The following is a 16779-nucleotide window of genomic DNA, read 5'->3' as shown; positions in this document are numbered from 1 at the left end:
CTCTCCCTCACCTTCAAGAAAAGAAAGAAAGAGGCTTGGCTCCCTCCCCCTTCTGAACTACCCTAACCACGTGCAGAACACTTTTCTGTTTCAATGGGGAGGGGGGGAGAGGAAGACACAAGTTCAAAGCAATCTGAATTCAACAGGATTGACAATGGAATAAACAAAGTAAGTGCAGACTCTTGGAAGCTAAGCGGGGTTAGTACTGGGGTGGGAGACCTCCAAGGAATTCCAGGGCCGCTATGTTGGGCCAAGCAGTGGCAAACCACCTATGTCAGTGTCTTGCCATTGAAACTTCTATGTGGTCACCATAAATCAGCTGTGACTTGCAATCACTTTTCACACATAGAGAGTCCAGTAGGAGCCTCTGATCCTTGCAAACCCAAGTTTGCGTCCAGGGGCACCTTTAAGACCAACTAAGTGTTATTCAAGGTGTATGCTTTCATGTGCATGCATATTTCCTCGGACAATGAAATGGGTCTTGCAAGACCAGACGTAAGAGTGGGCCATGGATTAATACACAGCATGATGAAGATGTTTACCAAATACAAGGGTCTTACAGAAATAACAAGCTATGTTTACCAGGTTCATCTCTAAGTTTGGGCCCAACTCTAGTGAACAAAACACAATAAAGGAAAGAAAAATGTCAAGATAAAAGATTAATGGACAGATGCATCCCCAATGGTCAAACCTGAGAATCATTAAAAGAGAACTTGTCACTATGTTAACAAAATCCTAACAACAGTTATACTCTTAGAAGTCAATAGGCTTAAAGGAATACATCTTTGCTTAGGATGGATACCCACCAAAAAGTCTTTGGCCACCATTCATGAGACCTAAAGTGCAACCACTGCTCCTTCCATGGCCTATCACATCTAGCTTTTGCATGCCAAATGAATGTTTCTGAAGTGACCCTTAGACATCTGAATACCATCCATCCTGTCATCCTCCCATTCTCTTTGGGCATTTGTCGTCATACAGAATATGACCCACTGGAGCAATCCAAGAGCAGAAAGCCAGCTAATAGTACTTGAAGAATATTAATGAGAATGCAAACAATTTCTGAAAACAGAAGAACAACAACACAGGAAATTAAAGAATCCTGTCTCCATTTCTCCCTTAAAAACACAGAGCAAATATTGCAGAAGTATAGAATATTTTCTTCCTTGGCTACTTTTCACTTGATATGTTTACTAGCAAGAGTACCAAAAATATGATCCCCTAAAGTGCCCCTTATAGTACCCCACTGCGGTACCTCTGTTCCAAAGCCAGTCATAATCAAATCAATCAATCCAATATATACAAGCTTTCTCCCCTTCCACATATCATCCCAGAGTGCCTTACAGAATAGAACAAAATCATAAACTATAAAATAAATTATACTCAGCACAGTAAATAGACCCTGATGTAAGAGGAACAGCAAGAGTCACAAAGTAAGAGTGGCAAAACTTGGAAATCCCATCCAAAACCCTACCCAATTAAATCGCATCATCCAATTAAAAACCAACATTAAAAGATCTTGTTTGGAAATGTAAGCCTTGAAAGGGGTGCAGGCTGGGGCCATTCTGCACAGTTGCTGAAGTCTCACCATTGTGTAACACTATTTTTTTTTTACGTTACACACGACATTGTACACAATCTGCAACACTCCTGCAAAATTCCCGAAAAATGTGCTTCATTATAGCTCTAAAAAAACTGCTACACTCTTGAGAACAACCTGCAACACATCCGAAAAAGACATGTGCATTCTCAGTATAGCAGTAGCAAGCATGTTCCTCCCTAAGTTCTTGCACCCGAGCTTCCAGCATTGTTACTGAGACCTGCCGCTTTTGGCTGCAGCGCTTTTCAATAGCACACAGATTTAGCAACATTGCCCGTTGTGCGGAATGACCTCGGATGTTAGAGAAAGACTTGCAATTTGTAACTGCAAACCTTCTAGAAAATTTGAAAGGGGGTGATGCTAACATCTTGCAGTAAGTCAAAATACACTCACATACAATTTTCAAAATTATTCTGTAATGCTACCACAACGAAGGTAGCAAAAAATAATACAGTTAGAATCCAAGCTATGCAAACAGGACTGTTCATGCTCAAGGTCTTTGGAGTTCTGGGACCTTTGAAGCAAAACACTCTAAGTTGTGTTTACCTTCAACTCTTTTATCAGTCATCAGGATACTGTTAAAGCATGTCTTATTTTAAGTGACGTCTATAGCAGGGGTAGTCAACCTGTGGTGCTCCAGATGTCCATGGACTACAATTCCCATGAGCCCCTGCCAGCGTTTGCCAGCATTTGCTGGCAGGGGCTAATGGGAACTGTAGTCCATGGACATCTGGAGCACCACAGGTTGACTACCCCTGGCCTATAGGATCTCTCTGTTGCTGCAAGCAGTTTTGATCCCCAAGGAGAAAACCATAAAATAAAGTCATGCCTTCACTTATTTCTGAAATGATGCCAAATGTGCAGCTCGTGAGCGCAACCGACCTAGCTTCATTGGTTTTGTGAACTGTCAAAGGCACCACCATTTGGCACGGAGGAATTCCCATCTTGCTGTGTCCTACCTCTGAAGATGCCAGCCACAGTGGCTGGTAAAATGTCAGGGACGAAAACCACCAGACCACGGCCACACCGCATGCAAAACCCACAACAACTACTTAGTATGTTTTGCTAAAGAAGATATCCTTGTGCAGAAAAGTGGCCCTGAGAAGATAAAAAGTCAGAATCAGGTATTACTGTCATAAGATTATGGACATTCCATCAGAATCTTCTCATATTTATGATGCCCCACACCTCTATGCCTTTCTCATTTATTATCTATTAAAGGAACAGTACCATGGAAAGGTTGAGGCAGGAGAACTTTACACTTATCGCTATTGGAATTCATTTTAGCTCAGTTTTCCAGCCTGTCACAATCATCCGGTATCCTGATTCTGTCTTCTGCTGAGTTTGCTACATAATGAAACATTAGGCGACTGTAAACCGCTTTGAGACACATGAAGCCTGCTGGGTGACCTTGAGCCATCACAGTTCTCTCAGAGCTCTCTCAGCCCCACCTACCTAACAGAGTATCTGTTGTGGGGAAAGGGAGGGAACGCAACTGCAACTTGCTTCAAGAGTCCTTTGGGTAGGAAAAAGCGGGGTACCCTCTTCTTCTTCTTCTTCTTCTTCTTCTTCTTCTTCTTCTTCTTCTTCTTCTTCTTCTTCTTCGTATAGGCTATAAGGAAACCATCTGAATTCAACTGCTTGAGTTCATTATTAGATAAAGAAAGGGCCAAATGTTTTCTTCTCTGAACTACTCCCACAATGAAGTTTTCGACACATGTAGAAAATGTGAGTCACGGGGACCAGTTCTGGAAAATGTCAAGTGGAGAAAACTGCACTGCAAGAAATGGGCTTGCATTTGTCGATTATGGCCGTGACGGCAGCGTCAGCTTGTACAGGCAACGATTCTAAGCCAGAATGTTCCTGCCAGCTCTCGCCTCCATTCGAAAGGCAACATTGTCCGATGTTTTAATGGAGCAATCTGGCACAAAAACAATAGCGCCAAAAAAAAAAGAAAGAGCACAGAATCAAAGCCATCAGCTACACAAACAAACAAACAAAAAATAGAGATGTACACCAAAGGAAAGAAGACAACAAACATGTCTGTGACTGGGAAGAGAGCCAAGCTGCTGATTGGTCTGCCAACCCACAAGCCAGTGCCAACCATCCCTGGGCAATAAATTAACCAATGGTGTAATTCAAAACTTTGAAAGCATTGCTGCTCATCCATGCACAGGAAGCAGAGCTGAAAAATAAAACACTCCAATCCGCCATCCAAAGGATTACTAAGGACATCTTTCAAGTTTCTCATCTCACACTAATTGTAAACTTTCCATGCTAAAGCCGGATGCCCGTGACAACAGTCTTTTCTTTGTGTTGAGCAACAGCCTACATGGGTGTGTTCATGATCAACGTTCAGCCCCATTGCTTGGAGTACCGAGGAAGAAGAGCTGGGGCAATGTTCTGAGATGTCGTTTGGGCAGTGCAGAGTTTGACTTCCTCCCGTGCAGAGTTTGGCTTCCTCCCATGTGGCTGCATGCTGTAGAGCGGGCTTTCTCGACCAGGGTTTCCTGAAACCCTGAGGTTTCCTGAATGGGTGGGAGTCAATTAATTTTTTACATATTTAAAAAATTGGTTAAACATTTATCAGGTGACATGACTATATGGTCATGTCAACCCGACCTCCCCAACCCCAAAATGGCTAAATATGGGCCTGCGGGGGGTGGGGAGGGGAGGGCCCCCAGGTGGGCGTGTACATGGCTCTGCCTCCCAAGCATATTCTGTGTGATCACACCATTTCTGTAGTTTCTCGAAGCCTGAAGAATGTTTCAGGGGGTTCTTAATGGTAAAAACGTTGAGGAAGACTGTTGTGGAACTTTAGGGATCTCAGAAGGAAGAAGACAAATGTCTTTGCACCCAGTTCTTAAATTGATCTAAACTGGGTTTTGAGTCTGTCTCACACACGCAGCTGTCTTATACTGAATCCGACCATTAGCAGGGGATCTGCAGGGTCTCAGGCAGAGGTTTCTCAGGTCACCTACCACTTTGGGTTGAAGAAGCCATGGACTGAATCTGGGATCTTGCCAACCAGATGCTCTACCACCAAGCCATAGTGCCTCCCTTTCTCGCTCCCCTTCTATCCTCACCCCTGCTGCCCAGCATTTGGCACATGGCTAGCCTGGCCATGCATTTTTACACTCCTCCTCTGATTGACAAACTTTTCTGCCAGTGACCAAAATCCTCCAATAATGATTTCGACCAGCATTCCCTATTTAACTCTGCTCCCATCTAGTTCTGGGCCGTGTGCCAGCACTCTCGCCTGCCTCTTGCCTCTCCATCTGTTGGCTGTGGTTGCTCCTTGCTCTAGTGCAGGGATTCTCTTGGAATTGCAATCAGCAATTAATCTGGTGAAGTCAACCTTGAAAGGCTGTTGTTAAGCTGCCTAAGCAGCTGAGTTGCACCTATGTGCTCACTAGTACACCTAATGATCACTTTGAGGTTGCAGTGAAAAAAATCACAGCACATGCTTGGGAGATTTCTTTGTTTAAGCGGGGCTCCGCTAACGTCCTGCTTCTTCAGGGGATCTAATAGCCATCTTCAAGTATTTAAAAGGCTGCCATATAAAGGATGGAGCAGAGTTGTTCTCTCTTGCCCAGGAGGGACGGACCAGAACCAATGAGATGAAATTAATTCAAAAGAAATTCCATCTAAACATCCGGAAGAAGTTCCTGACAGAGCGGTTTCTCAGTGGAACAGGTGGTGGTGGGTTCTCCATCTTTGGAAATTTTTAAGCAGAGGCTGGATAGCCATCTGACAGAGAGGCTGATTTTGTGAAGGTTCAGGGGGCTGGCAGGTTAGAGTGGATGAGCGATTGGGATGTGAGTGTCCTGCATAGTGCAGGGGGTTGGACTAGATGACCCAGGAGGTCCCTTCCAACTCTATGATTCAGCAAGAAAATCAGTGTGTGTGCTCTGGAGCAAGGAGCAGCAGCCATTAAGGCTCTCAGTTCTCTCCTGATCTCTGAGATGTAGCCTGTCTGCAGCCCAGACACAAGAGGCCTGCAATGTGCTGCATTTGTAACTACTTAAACTTTTGCATTCTGCTTCAGTAAGGAGACAGAAGCAGATGAATATCATATATTTCTGTAAATAATCTTTCCATTACAAATTTATTCTCTCTTTTAAACCTCAAAGTGATGCCGGTCTGGATCTGTGCCTCATCCACAAAGGTAACTGATAACTGTCTACTTTCAAAGCACTCTGTTACTCTGCAGCTCTAATTTTCTGGAGGGAACTAGGATTGAGTCTAGTCCAAAAGTCCCAACAGATTCCCAGACAAGTTTCTGGGAAAACCTGGAGTTACGTGAGAGCTCCCGAGGTTTACACAGCCTTTCCCAGAAGTTCAGATGTCTGCAGACATCACTAGATATCCCTGGAAACCACTTCCCCTGTTGCTCTACAGGTCTAGTTTCTTTCTCCCCAATGGAAATGGTAAATGATCGAGTGATTGATTGGCTGGTTCCCGCATCTAACTTCTGTACCTAGTTCTCTGGAGGGGCCTGTCACCATTGCTGGGGTTCCTCGAATCCTGAAATATATTTCAGGGGTTCTTCCATGGACAAAAGGTTGAAAAGGGCTGCTGTAGCTGCTGTAGGGACACTGCGATGTTGCACAACTGCACAAGCACTTGCCTCTGATGCCACATAATCATTTGCTAACGAAGGGAATATACAATTGGGCTATAAATTACTATTCAGCTTGTAGCTTACTAATGTAATATGCTCTGCTTGGCCTGAATTCTAAGCACATGCCCACGGGTAACATAAAGGGGCTCAAAGAGGAACATAAACAGAAAGAACTGAACCCTGTAAGAAACTTTACAAAAACTGGGATGAAAAAAAGCAAAAGCAAAACAGTACGTAGGTTTCACTTTGAAAAGAAGACAAGCTAATTTGGAACTTCCCATAAAACCACAAAACTTTTAAACATTTGAAGTGGGTCTAATAGTCAGATGGGGCTAGAATATAATCTATTACCCTGGCTCCCCTGAGGCCCACATAAGGAAAGTCACCAGCTCCATCAACCTCTGAATAGCCATTTAATGAGATAAAATTTCTCTGAATTGCAAATCTGGCCAGCTCTAAACCTGCTCTGTTTATTATAGCATTTTTAGATTGTCTATTATGCCAGGCAGGACTAAGAAAATCAACACTAACAGGACCTAATAGCTTGGAAAGAAGAGTATGGTCATCGCTGCCCACCCTTGCATTAAAATTACCCGTAATATTAAAGGGATTCCTGGAAATTGAGCATGTAAATTGTCAACTATTTCCCCCAAACAGGCCCATCTGTGAGCCATAGTAGCAAATGTGGATGGGGGGATATAAACAGAAGAGAAAACAACAGTCAATCCACCCAGCTTTAACAAGCAGGCAATAAGCAAATCATCAGTGGCCGAAAGATCACTGAAATCAATATTCAGATTGGATGATCTTAAGCAAGCCAGACCCGCCCATAGCCACCCCCACCCTCCATGGATATGTGGAAGTTCTGAAAATATGCAGTGAACTTGGAAAAAATGAGTTTACCCATTAGAAGAAGAAGAAGAAGAAGAAGAAGAAGAAGAAGAAGAAGAAGAAGAAGAAGAAGAAGAAGAAGAAGAAGAAGAAGAAGAAGAAGGAGTTGGTTCTTATATGCTGATTTTCTCAACCTGAAGGATTCTCAAAGTGGCTTACAATCACCTTCCCTTTCCTTTCCCTACAACTGGCACCCTGTGAAGTAGGTGAGGCTGTGGGAGCCCTGATATTACCGCTCTAGTGAGCCTAAGGTTACCCAGCTGACTGCATGTGGGGGAGTGTGGAATCAAATCCATCTCACCAGATTAGAAGTCCACATTCCTAGCCACTACACCAAACTTAGCCAAGTTTCTTAATATCAAATGAAGTTAGAAATAATTTAGTGTCCTCCTAATCAGTTCTCAAAAGCTATCGGGTTACATTCCATCTTAAAATATGTAGCCTATGAATCCCACTCACTCAGCCCCTGCTATTTCCAAATTGGTGGTATTCCCTTTGTTAATTCAAATTGTGTGAAGACTCTGAGATGAAAATGTGGGAAACATCCATTTTTCTGAAATATAACAAAATGCTTTGTTAGAGGTCTTCACATATATGCAACTTGTAGTGGATCTGTTCTGAAAAAAACAAAGTTCTTCTGCTAGCAAAAAGAGACAATGTTTGTTGTGGAATATTAATTGCTGAGACTGTAACCTGTGTATGTGGAGGTCAAGATACGGGCCTACACTCAAGACAAATGAAAGGAAATACGCTTCTTAAATGGATGACAGTTTAAATATAGAAAGAGGAGTAAAGCATCGCTTAAAGGAATAAAATAGCTTTGTTGTGAAAAGAAACAACTCATTATAGAAGAAGAAGAAGAAGAAGAAGAAGAAGAAGAAGAAGAAGAAGAAGAAGAAGAAGAAGAAGAGTTGGTTCTTATATGCCTCTTTTCCCTACCCGAAGGAGGCTCAAAGCGGCTTACAGTCGCCTTCCCATTCATCTCCCCACAACAGACACCCTGTGGGGTGGGTGAGGCTGAAAGAGCCCTGATATCACTGCTCGGTCAGAACAGTGCCGTGGCGAGCCCAAGGTCACCCAGCTGGTTGCATGTGGGGGAGCGCAGAATCGAACCCAGCATGCCAGATTAGAAGTCCGCACTCCTAACCACTACACCAAACTGACTCTGAAAGAGGAGAGAGAAAGCCTCATTTAACTGTCTGTTGACTCGCAGGAGGGCATTTAGGCTGGAATAAGACACGACACAACAATGTCAGGTATAAACATGGCCACAGCTTTATTACCTCCCCACAGGAGGGTTGGCACAGCATGGGAGAGGGAGCCTGACCTAGCAGTCAGCAGACTGCACCAAAAACCTTCAGAGTCCAGAGGCGCCCTGGGGATCCACACCATTCCCAGCCAGGAGAGCAGATCCCCTTGCCTTCTGAAATCTGCCCTTCCGGAAGTGACCTATGTAGGGGAGCCACCGGACATCCATTTCATTTGGCTATTCCCTGGCTGTCTGGCAAACGAGCCCCTAGCCACCCAGCAAGGTCAGCCGCGTTCGTTTACCTGCCACCACATAGCATGGCCCAAACCTCAGGGAGTCCGATCGCCCACAGGACTCCCTGCCAACAGGCTCCATCCATGCAAACCCACAGCTGTGATGAATTATTGAACATGAAATGACCCCTCAAGACACAGAACAACATAGGGCAGGTGGGAGGGAAGCTGCTCTCTGCAGCGTCCTAGGCAAGATGCCTGGGACCCGCACACGTGGTGCTTTATATAGGCGCCGTGGGTCCCAGATCACCCTGATGCCATGCATGCTGTGTGCGAGCAGCACACCTGGCCCACAGGCTGCTGGGGCAGTCATGTCTGCCTCCAGCCAGCCCTCCACGGTGTCAACGAGAGGCTGCGTTAAGTCTCAGCCACTTTTAGTCTTCATTCAGTTCACTCTGTTGGCAAGCAGAGAGGAAGTATACTCAAAGGAGCAGGAAGATTCCAATGAGAGGAGAACATTTGAAAAAAAAATCCAAGAAGTTCCTAGTCTAACTATGCTAAATACACATCTTCACTGATGCCCCCTGCAGGATATGCATCTCGTGTTGTTAAATCATGCACACTATCCAAGATAAACAAAAAAAGAAATGTGTTGAATTAAGTGAAAGACATCCAAATTAAACCAGGTAAATAAAAATAGATGGTTACAGAAAGGAAATAAATGTATATGTGGAATGCAAACGCAGTTTTGAGCCCTTTCCCTAACAAACTACCCGCTCTTAAGGGAGAAGATAAAAGGGGGAATCAAAGACATATAACTCTGCTTCCAGAAGATGACTGGGCAGCTCGGAGAGGCACAGCAGAACAGGATGGAAGAGCAGATCAGCCAACCATTGAGTTGGGGATCCAAAACCTGCTACAAATTGGGATGACTTTTCATTCCAATGTCTTTGGCATTGGAATGTGGGAGTGATGAGAAGTCCATCTCTCCAAAGATAAGCTCATTTGAAAAGGGTTCGTTGTGTGCATTGTGGAAGGGAGTTTTCCTTTAGGGAGGTTGAGAGTTTCGATAGGAAAGGAGATGGCTATTTTACATGATGTAGGGAGAGATCTCCTTGCCCAGCCCTTGGGAAGGCAATAGCTAGAAGTGGCCTGTTGTTCATTGTTTTAATCATTTCAGCCATTATTATGGCCAAATAATGAGGGATGGAACCCCTTTGGCTTTTGTGGGAAAAGCCCTTCAGTTTACTCCCACCAGACGTGGCTTTCACATAATTAATCACTCACTGTCTTTTTGATACCAGCTCAACCTAGAAGCCATTTTTCATTTCTAGGCCCACATGCAAGTGTACAGGGATCCAAAATGGGGGTCACCTTTGAGGGGGAGTCCTGTGGCACAATGCTCATGAAAAACAACTTTCATCCTAGTCATCCATAGACCAGGGGTGGCCAAACTGTGGCTCTCCAGATGTCCATAGACAATAAGAACTTATCTCCATCACTTGCTCTTTCATAAGAGGACTCTCCCTTTCTGCATTTTAAAAATCTCCCTCTAGGCCTGCAGATAAGACACAGCGCTGGCTGGAAGCAGATGGACACAGGTGGTACCACCAGCTGCAAGCTCTTTAGCTCCTGTTGGCTCTGCGTATTAGAACCCACGTTGCTTATTTAATACATTGCATCTCATTGTGCGGAGGCTGGCAGAGGCAGAGGAGTGGGATATTTAAATGTTATGGTCTGTTTTCCTGTGAAGGAAAGTGAAGATAAGGGCTGCTCCTTGTTAGAAGTAATTAGAAGCTGGTCCCAGGGAGAAAATGTGGTTGTTCAGCAAAAGCCAGATGTTCTTAATTATGGCAAAGTGGTAGATTGGGCCCTTGGAAGTAGCTGTGTCAAATCCATGCTGCACAACAGTCGGCCTCGCGGAAGAAGACTTCAAGGTGGAATTTAAAGGATCGCATTTTTTGCTTCAGTGATATGGGAAATGAGCTGAGACCTTCCCAAATAGAACGGCGTTTGGAGATCTGAGGGCGATAAGGCGTTTAGGTTTTCTCTGCCCTTTAGTTCCCAGATGCTTGCAATGGGAAGGAAGCCGTTCATTTGTATTCATGCATCTCAGGAGGCCAAGCACTCTGCAGCTTTCCCCTACTTTGTTGACCCTGGAGGAACCCCAGGAACATTTTTCAGGGACCCCTGGAAGTGGTGGCATGCCCCTTCAGAGAAGTGGGCACGGAAGTAAGATGCATGAGCCAGCAAATCAATGAGTTGATCAATCATTTCTCTTTCCATTGTGGAGAGGAACAAGGGAAATGGGCTGTAGTGACATCTCGTGATGGCAGTGGCCATCTCAATTTCTGGGAAAGGCCACGTAACCTCTGGGGAGTTCTCATGGGAATCCCTAGACTAGAGACTTCATGGACAGGAGCCACTTCCAATTTGCTGACAGTTCTTGCAGAAAAGCTACTGGGTTGGTGGTTATAATTGTGGACCCCCTGGTCACTGTCAGAACTCTCCTACCACTGACAGAACCACATCTGCTAGAAAACTTATGTTTTAACCTATAATAGCTGTCATGCTCCTTGAGCTCCCATTCCCTGCTCATCATCAGATGTGCTGCACTGACCAATCTTATTTGATCGAGAGTCGTGGCATCATGGACACAAGACGCATCATCTTGAGATTTGTGAAAGAATGGGGACAAATACAAGACATAGAACATGACTTTTGTTCCATACCTCTGGTACTGTATTTTTTGCTGCTGTACATGAAACAAGAATTGAAGCCACTATGTGATTTTAGTAGCATACCTAGCAACAAAGGTTTTGAGTCAGAACTTGGCATTGTCACTTCACATCAACCACATTTCTGAGTGACAAAACCACAGGAATGAACTTGGTGTAATGGTTAAGAGCAGCAACCTCTATTCTGAAGAACCAGATTTGATTCCGCGCTCCCCAACAAGCAGGCAGCTGGGTGATCTTGGGCCACTCACTGTTCTCTCAGAGCTCTCTCAGCCCCATTTGCCTCCCATGGTGCCTGTTGAGGGGAGAGGAAGGGTAGGTGATTATAAGCTGCTTTGAGACTCCTCCAGGTAGTAAAAAGTGGGTATAAAACCAGTTCTTTTTCTTCTACAGAGTTATATATATATATAACTGAAATTCAGTGTCTGAGCATCTCCTTTACATGCAGAGGGTCTCTGTATTCCTATCTAACCAGACTTTGAAAAAAATAAATGACATAAGCGACAGAGGGAACATACGTCTACTCTGGATATTCCATCAAGTCATGAATGTCTTCCCTTGTTGCTGCAAAGACTTTGTGCTATGCGAAGTAAGTTGCCTTGAGGACTCAACACGGATGAATTTTGTCACTCTCTTGAAACTAACATGGTATCCATTTGGGCAGAGCATGTACACATGTTGCCAGAAAGAAGGTTAGTTCTCTTTAAGACACTGCAAAGGGAGAGGGTACACTGTGGCAGCTATCATCAGCAGAGATTTCAATATCCTAGCTATACTCTCATTCTCAAAATCCGCCCGTGCATCTTCTGAAGGTTGCTCATGTAAGTAGACCATTTATGTCAGCAGTTGTTTGCACGCGGAGCCAGGTCATTACATATGAATCAGCCTGGAGGCTACTTCAAACAGTTCTTGATGAGAGCAACATCAAGTGTTGACTTTCAGGTGTGAATGAGCCATTGGAGACTTGGTGCCACAGGAAGGATGGGTACATCACCTCAATCACTATGCGTTCGATTAATAATTCATATATGTAGTTATCAGCAGGGATGCCGTCAGCTTCCAGATGAACATGTTCAATAGATGAACATTGCGTGTTCAATAGTCATGATCACCCAAGAGCTAAGCATATGTGCTAAAGAATAAGATCCTTCTATCCAATACCCCGAAAAGATGCCATCTACCCAGGGATTGCATCTACCAGGAGCGGGACAAAACATATTATAATCAATCAGTTTAATGTATTGTTCTGTTACATTCTATGTGAACTGCTCTGAGCCTTAGGGGAGGGCAGTATACAAATAATAAAAGAAAATAAATAATAAATAAAATGAGAGATCAGACTGTCCAAATTGAGGTCTGTTTTTGTAATATGTTCACTTTTCCATCATCCATCTTGAATAACCATTAAACAACTTTACAACTGTGTAGTGGCTGTAGTGAGACTTAAAAACATATGTTTATAATCATTGGGAGGGCTGATTTATATGACTGGTTGAATGGGATACAATGACCACAGGTCCATGAGGGACAAAGGGAAGAAGGACTTCCATTGGGCTGTATGGGAATGCATGCACGAAACACTGGCAATTTCACTGTACTGTCCTGTTTGAACATGTGAAAGGGTATCAGAAGAAGAACCACCACCACCACTGGGTTTTATACCCCATTGTCACTGCCGGAAAGACTCTCAGAGCAGTTGACAATTGCCTTCCCTTCCTTTCAAACTGTTCGTGAATAGTCAAAATGTTCAACAACCACCACAAAATTGATTCTCTGTTTAATGAGGGATGCCAGTCCCCAAGTGGGATCCAGGGATCCCAGAATCCCAAGTTCAGTCTAAAGAGATCAGTTCTCCTGGAGAGGGTGGACTCCATAGCATAGTATTACACTGGAGTCCCTCCCTGGCCCAAATTCCACCCACTACTGGCTCCATCCCCAAAGTCTACAGATATTTTTCAACCCTTGTTTTAACTGGCAAATAGACTGTGAGTCAAATTGGTGGGTATTTGAGCATCCCTAGTTATTAGTCATCAAGGTCTGGACGTACAAGTGTCCAATATGCTTGATTTCTCAATAAATTACCATATATGTGAAAACTGGCAGCTGAATCTGCCAACTGACTCCATTGCAGACCTTGTGTTCTAAGCCAATGGGGTGCACTGAAGGTTCCATCTGCAGAGCTGTACCCCTGACGTCCCATTCATACATGCAAGTGGCCTCTTGATGCTGCAGTCGAGAGGAACACATACGCGTGAACCAACCCAGGCAATCAAAGGATACACATGCATGTGAATCAGGCCCATGTTTGCTCTAAAAGAGCCTTCTCATAGACCGTTTATGCACTGGGAACTTCACTGCCCCAGCTCCTGGGTGCAGGAAGAGGTGGGACAACCTGCCACGACTAAAACTCCAGCCTGCAGCCCGGCATGAAATGTCCAGTGCATAAACCGTCTTGGAGAGACAAATTATCTACAGTAATTCAGATATTACATTCACTCACTGTGCACTCATTGAACAGCAGTGCAACCCCAAGTAAGGATAGTTGATATTCTTCTTCAGCTGCGAGTGGTCTTGCATTTCCAATCATTTGAAAACAAGGGCATTAATTTCAGTTTAGAACCTATGCTATCTCTGTTCCCCCTCCCTTTTTTTGTAAATCTGGCCAATCGATTTGCCAAATAATTACAGAACAATCGCAAAGCACCTTCTATCTCAGTGCAGTCTTAGAACACCCTAGTGGAGTTATTAGTATTCTTACGTGGTTGTTTGCCATCTGCGGGGATGATTATCTTGCTTTAATTTAGGTCACTAAAGATATTATAAGCTCCTTTGATGATGGTATAATTTCTTTTGCTGGTGGGTTTCGATTTTGATCCCACCCTTCTACGGATGGGAAAGGAAAAGAAATTGTGGCAGGGGATGGGAAGTCCACAGCATGCTGATCTGCTCTTTAGATTGGGTGATTATTTCATAGGCGAGGAGAGCTGGCAGCAGGGCTCTTCCTATCAAGGTTTCTAAACGCACCGCTGTGCTTATCTCTCCACACAAAATTTGGGAAATCACACTCCGAGTCTTGGAATCCCGGCAGGTTTGAAATAATTTTTGACAAGCTACACAAACAATTGGAGCGGCTGGCTTGAACTTGTTGAAGTCTAATTTGTGAGGCGGATAATTCACATCAGTGCTTCGGCCCTTCGTGCGGCTGGAGTTTGTGAGTTTCATGTCCCATGCCACGCACCTGCTTTTCGGGTGGCAAGGTCCCTCGGAGCTGACGGTGGGGAATGGGGGGTGGACTTACTTGGGGCAGGGAGGAATGCCAGAAATTAATGTGACATGCCAATTTGATCTAGAAGTGATATTGGTATGTTCAGAGGATTCAGAGTACCTTTATTGGCATAAAATTGCAAAGCATAAAACGAAAATTTCAAACAGTTTCAGATGTAAAATCTATTGTAAAAGATTTTCATTTCAAATTGCCAGTAAAAACTTTGCTACTTTTATAATAGTTCCTGAGTCCCTCACATTTAGTATCATTTTAATCCAGTGTTTCTCCTTAACACAGCTGAATTTCAATTTCTTCAGATAATTAGCTAACGGGCGACGAAATACTTCAAACTTAGGACACACCAGAAGTATATGGTACAACGTGTCTGGGACACTACATCCATGTAAACAGTATCTCTCCTGAGGAGGGATCTTCAAAAATCTACCTCAGGTGACATTTGAGGGAAAGATGTTTAAGCGAGCTACTAGAAATGCTCTTCTTAACTGGTGTGTCTTCAAAATTTTGGTATGTTGAGGATGTTGGAGGGGGGTGGTGCTCTGGAGCAAAAACTCTTCTCTCTAAGCATCTCTGTATTTGAGTATTTGAAAGGTTTAAGTACTTGAAAGGTTGTCACTTAGAGGCAAGAAAGGAAAGGTTCCTGTTGGCAGCAGAGGAGAGGATCCACAGTTATGGCTTTAAATTACGTGTAGAATGGGATAGGCTAGATATCACAGTCAGAGTAGTTCAGCAGTGGAATCATCTCTGTAAGGTGGTGGTGAGCTCCCCCTAACTGGCAGTCTTCAAGCACAGGCTGGTCAGATCCTTATCCTGGATGCTTTAGGACGATCCTGCATTGAGCAGGGGGCTGGACTAGATGGGCTGGATGGCCCCTTCCAACTCTGTAATTCTATGGTAAAATTAGTTTCTACCATAGAGTTTTGCCAAAAAACAGAGCAACACCTCATACCATCCCCAATGTGCCTATATCACTTCTTGATCATGTGGGCAAACTGCATTAATTACTGGCATTCTTTCCTTTTGGTAGGAGTTAAATTGGGGGGAGGATATAGCCTGAAATTGGAGGACCCCACCCAGACCAGGGGATCTGGCAATCCTACTTGCTTTACATGTCCGCATGCTGGCACACACATGCTTTTTGGCCAAGAAAATACATCCGTTTGAACATGTTTCAGGGCTCCTAGCTTCAGTCTACATCAACAATAGATCAATGAACTAACTTTCATTGATTAATTGGTGGGGGAGCAATTTTAATCAAGGAGAACAAATGTTAATGGATGTGGCTGAAGGTTTAGGACTCAGCTGCTTTTTATCAACTGATACAGCACTGTGTGATGGGGGAACATACTAAAGGGAAGAGGACTTTCCTTTTTTACCAAAGCTTGCCGTTTTTGCTGTTTTGGTGTTTTAGAAGGTATTTAAACTGCAGCTTTGGTATATGCATATTTATTTCAAATTAAGCAGTTAGATATAACTCATTTTTCGTGAAATACCCTTGAGAGAAGGAGAAAAGCTAAGATGAAGAATAGTTTTCTATACCCCTCTTTTATCTACCCCAAGGAGTCTTAAAGCAGCTTATAATTGGCTTTTCTTTCCTTCCTTTCCCCACAACTGCACCTTGTAAGGTATGTAGGGCTCAGACAGTTCTGAGAACTATAACTAGCCCAAGGTCACCCAGCAGGCTGCATAGGAAGGAGTGGGAAATCAAACCCAGTTCTCCAGATTAGAGTCCACTACTCTTAACTACTTTACCATGCTAGCCCTAGTCTCTGTCCATCCAACCAACCATCCAACCATCCAAAGATCCATCCATCCATCCATCCATCCATCCATCCATCCATTCATCTATCGGATTTTTATACTGCCCTTCCCACACTTCCCAGGGAAGTTTACATGGAACTTTGTGAAATGCATAGAACATCATCTATTAAATAACAGTCACAACACAGCATATCAGTAACAATTCTAACAATAAATATAAATTTAACAGATTACTATAATTAATTCATTGAATACTTTCAATAGAACAACCCCTAGGGAGGTCAAAATCCTTCAGATTATGGAGGGTATGACTTGAGGGGGACTGCCAAATGTTTTAGGTCAGATGTTTTGAGGTCAGATTAACCTCAGGCGAATGCCTGGTGGAGGAGCTCCCTTTTGC

Source organism: Paroedura picta, chromosome 9 (genome assembly GCF_049243985.1).
Source record: "Paroedura picta isolate Pp20150507F chromosome 9, Ppicta_v3.0, whole genome shotgun sequence".
Taxonomy (NCBI): Eukaryota; Metazoa; Chordata; class Lepidosauria; order Squamata; family Gekkonidae; genus Paroedura; species Paroedura picta.
This window is presented reverse-complemented; position numbering follows the sequence as displayed.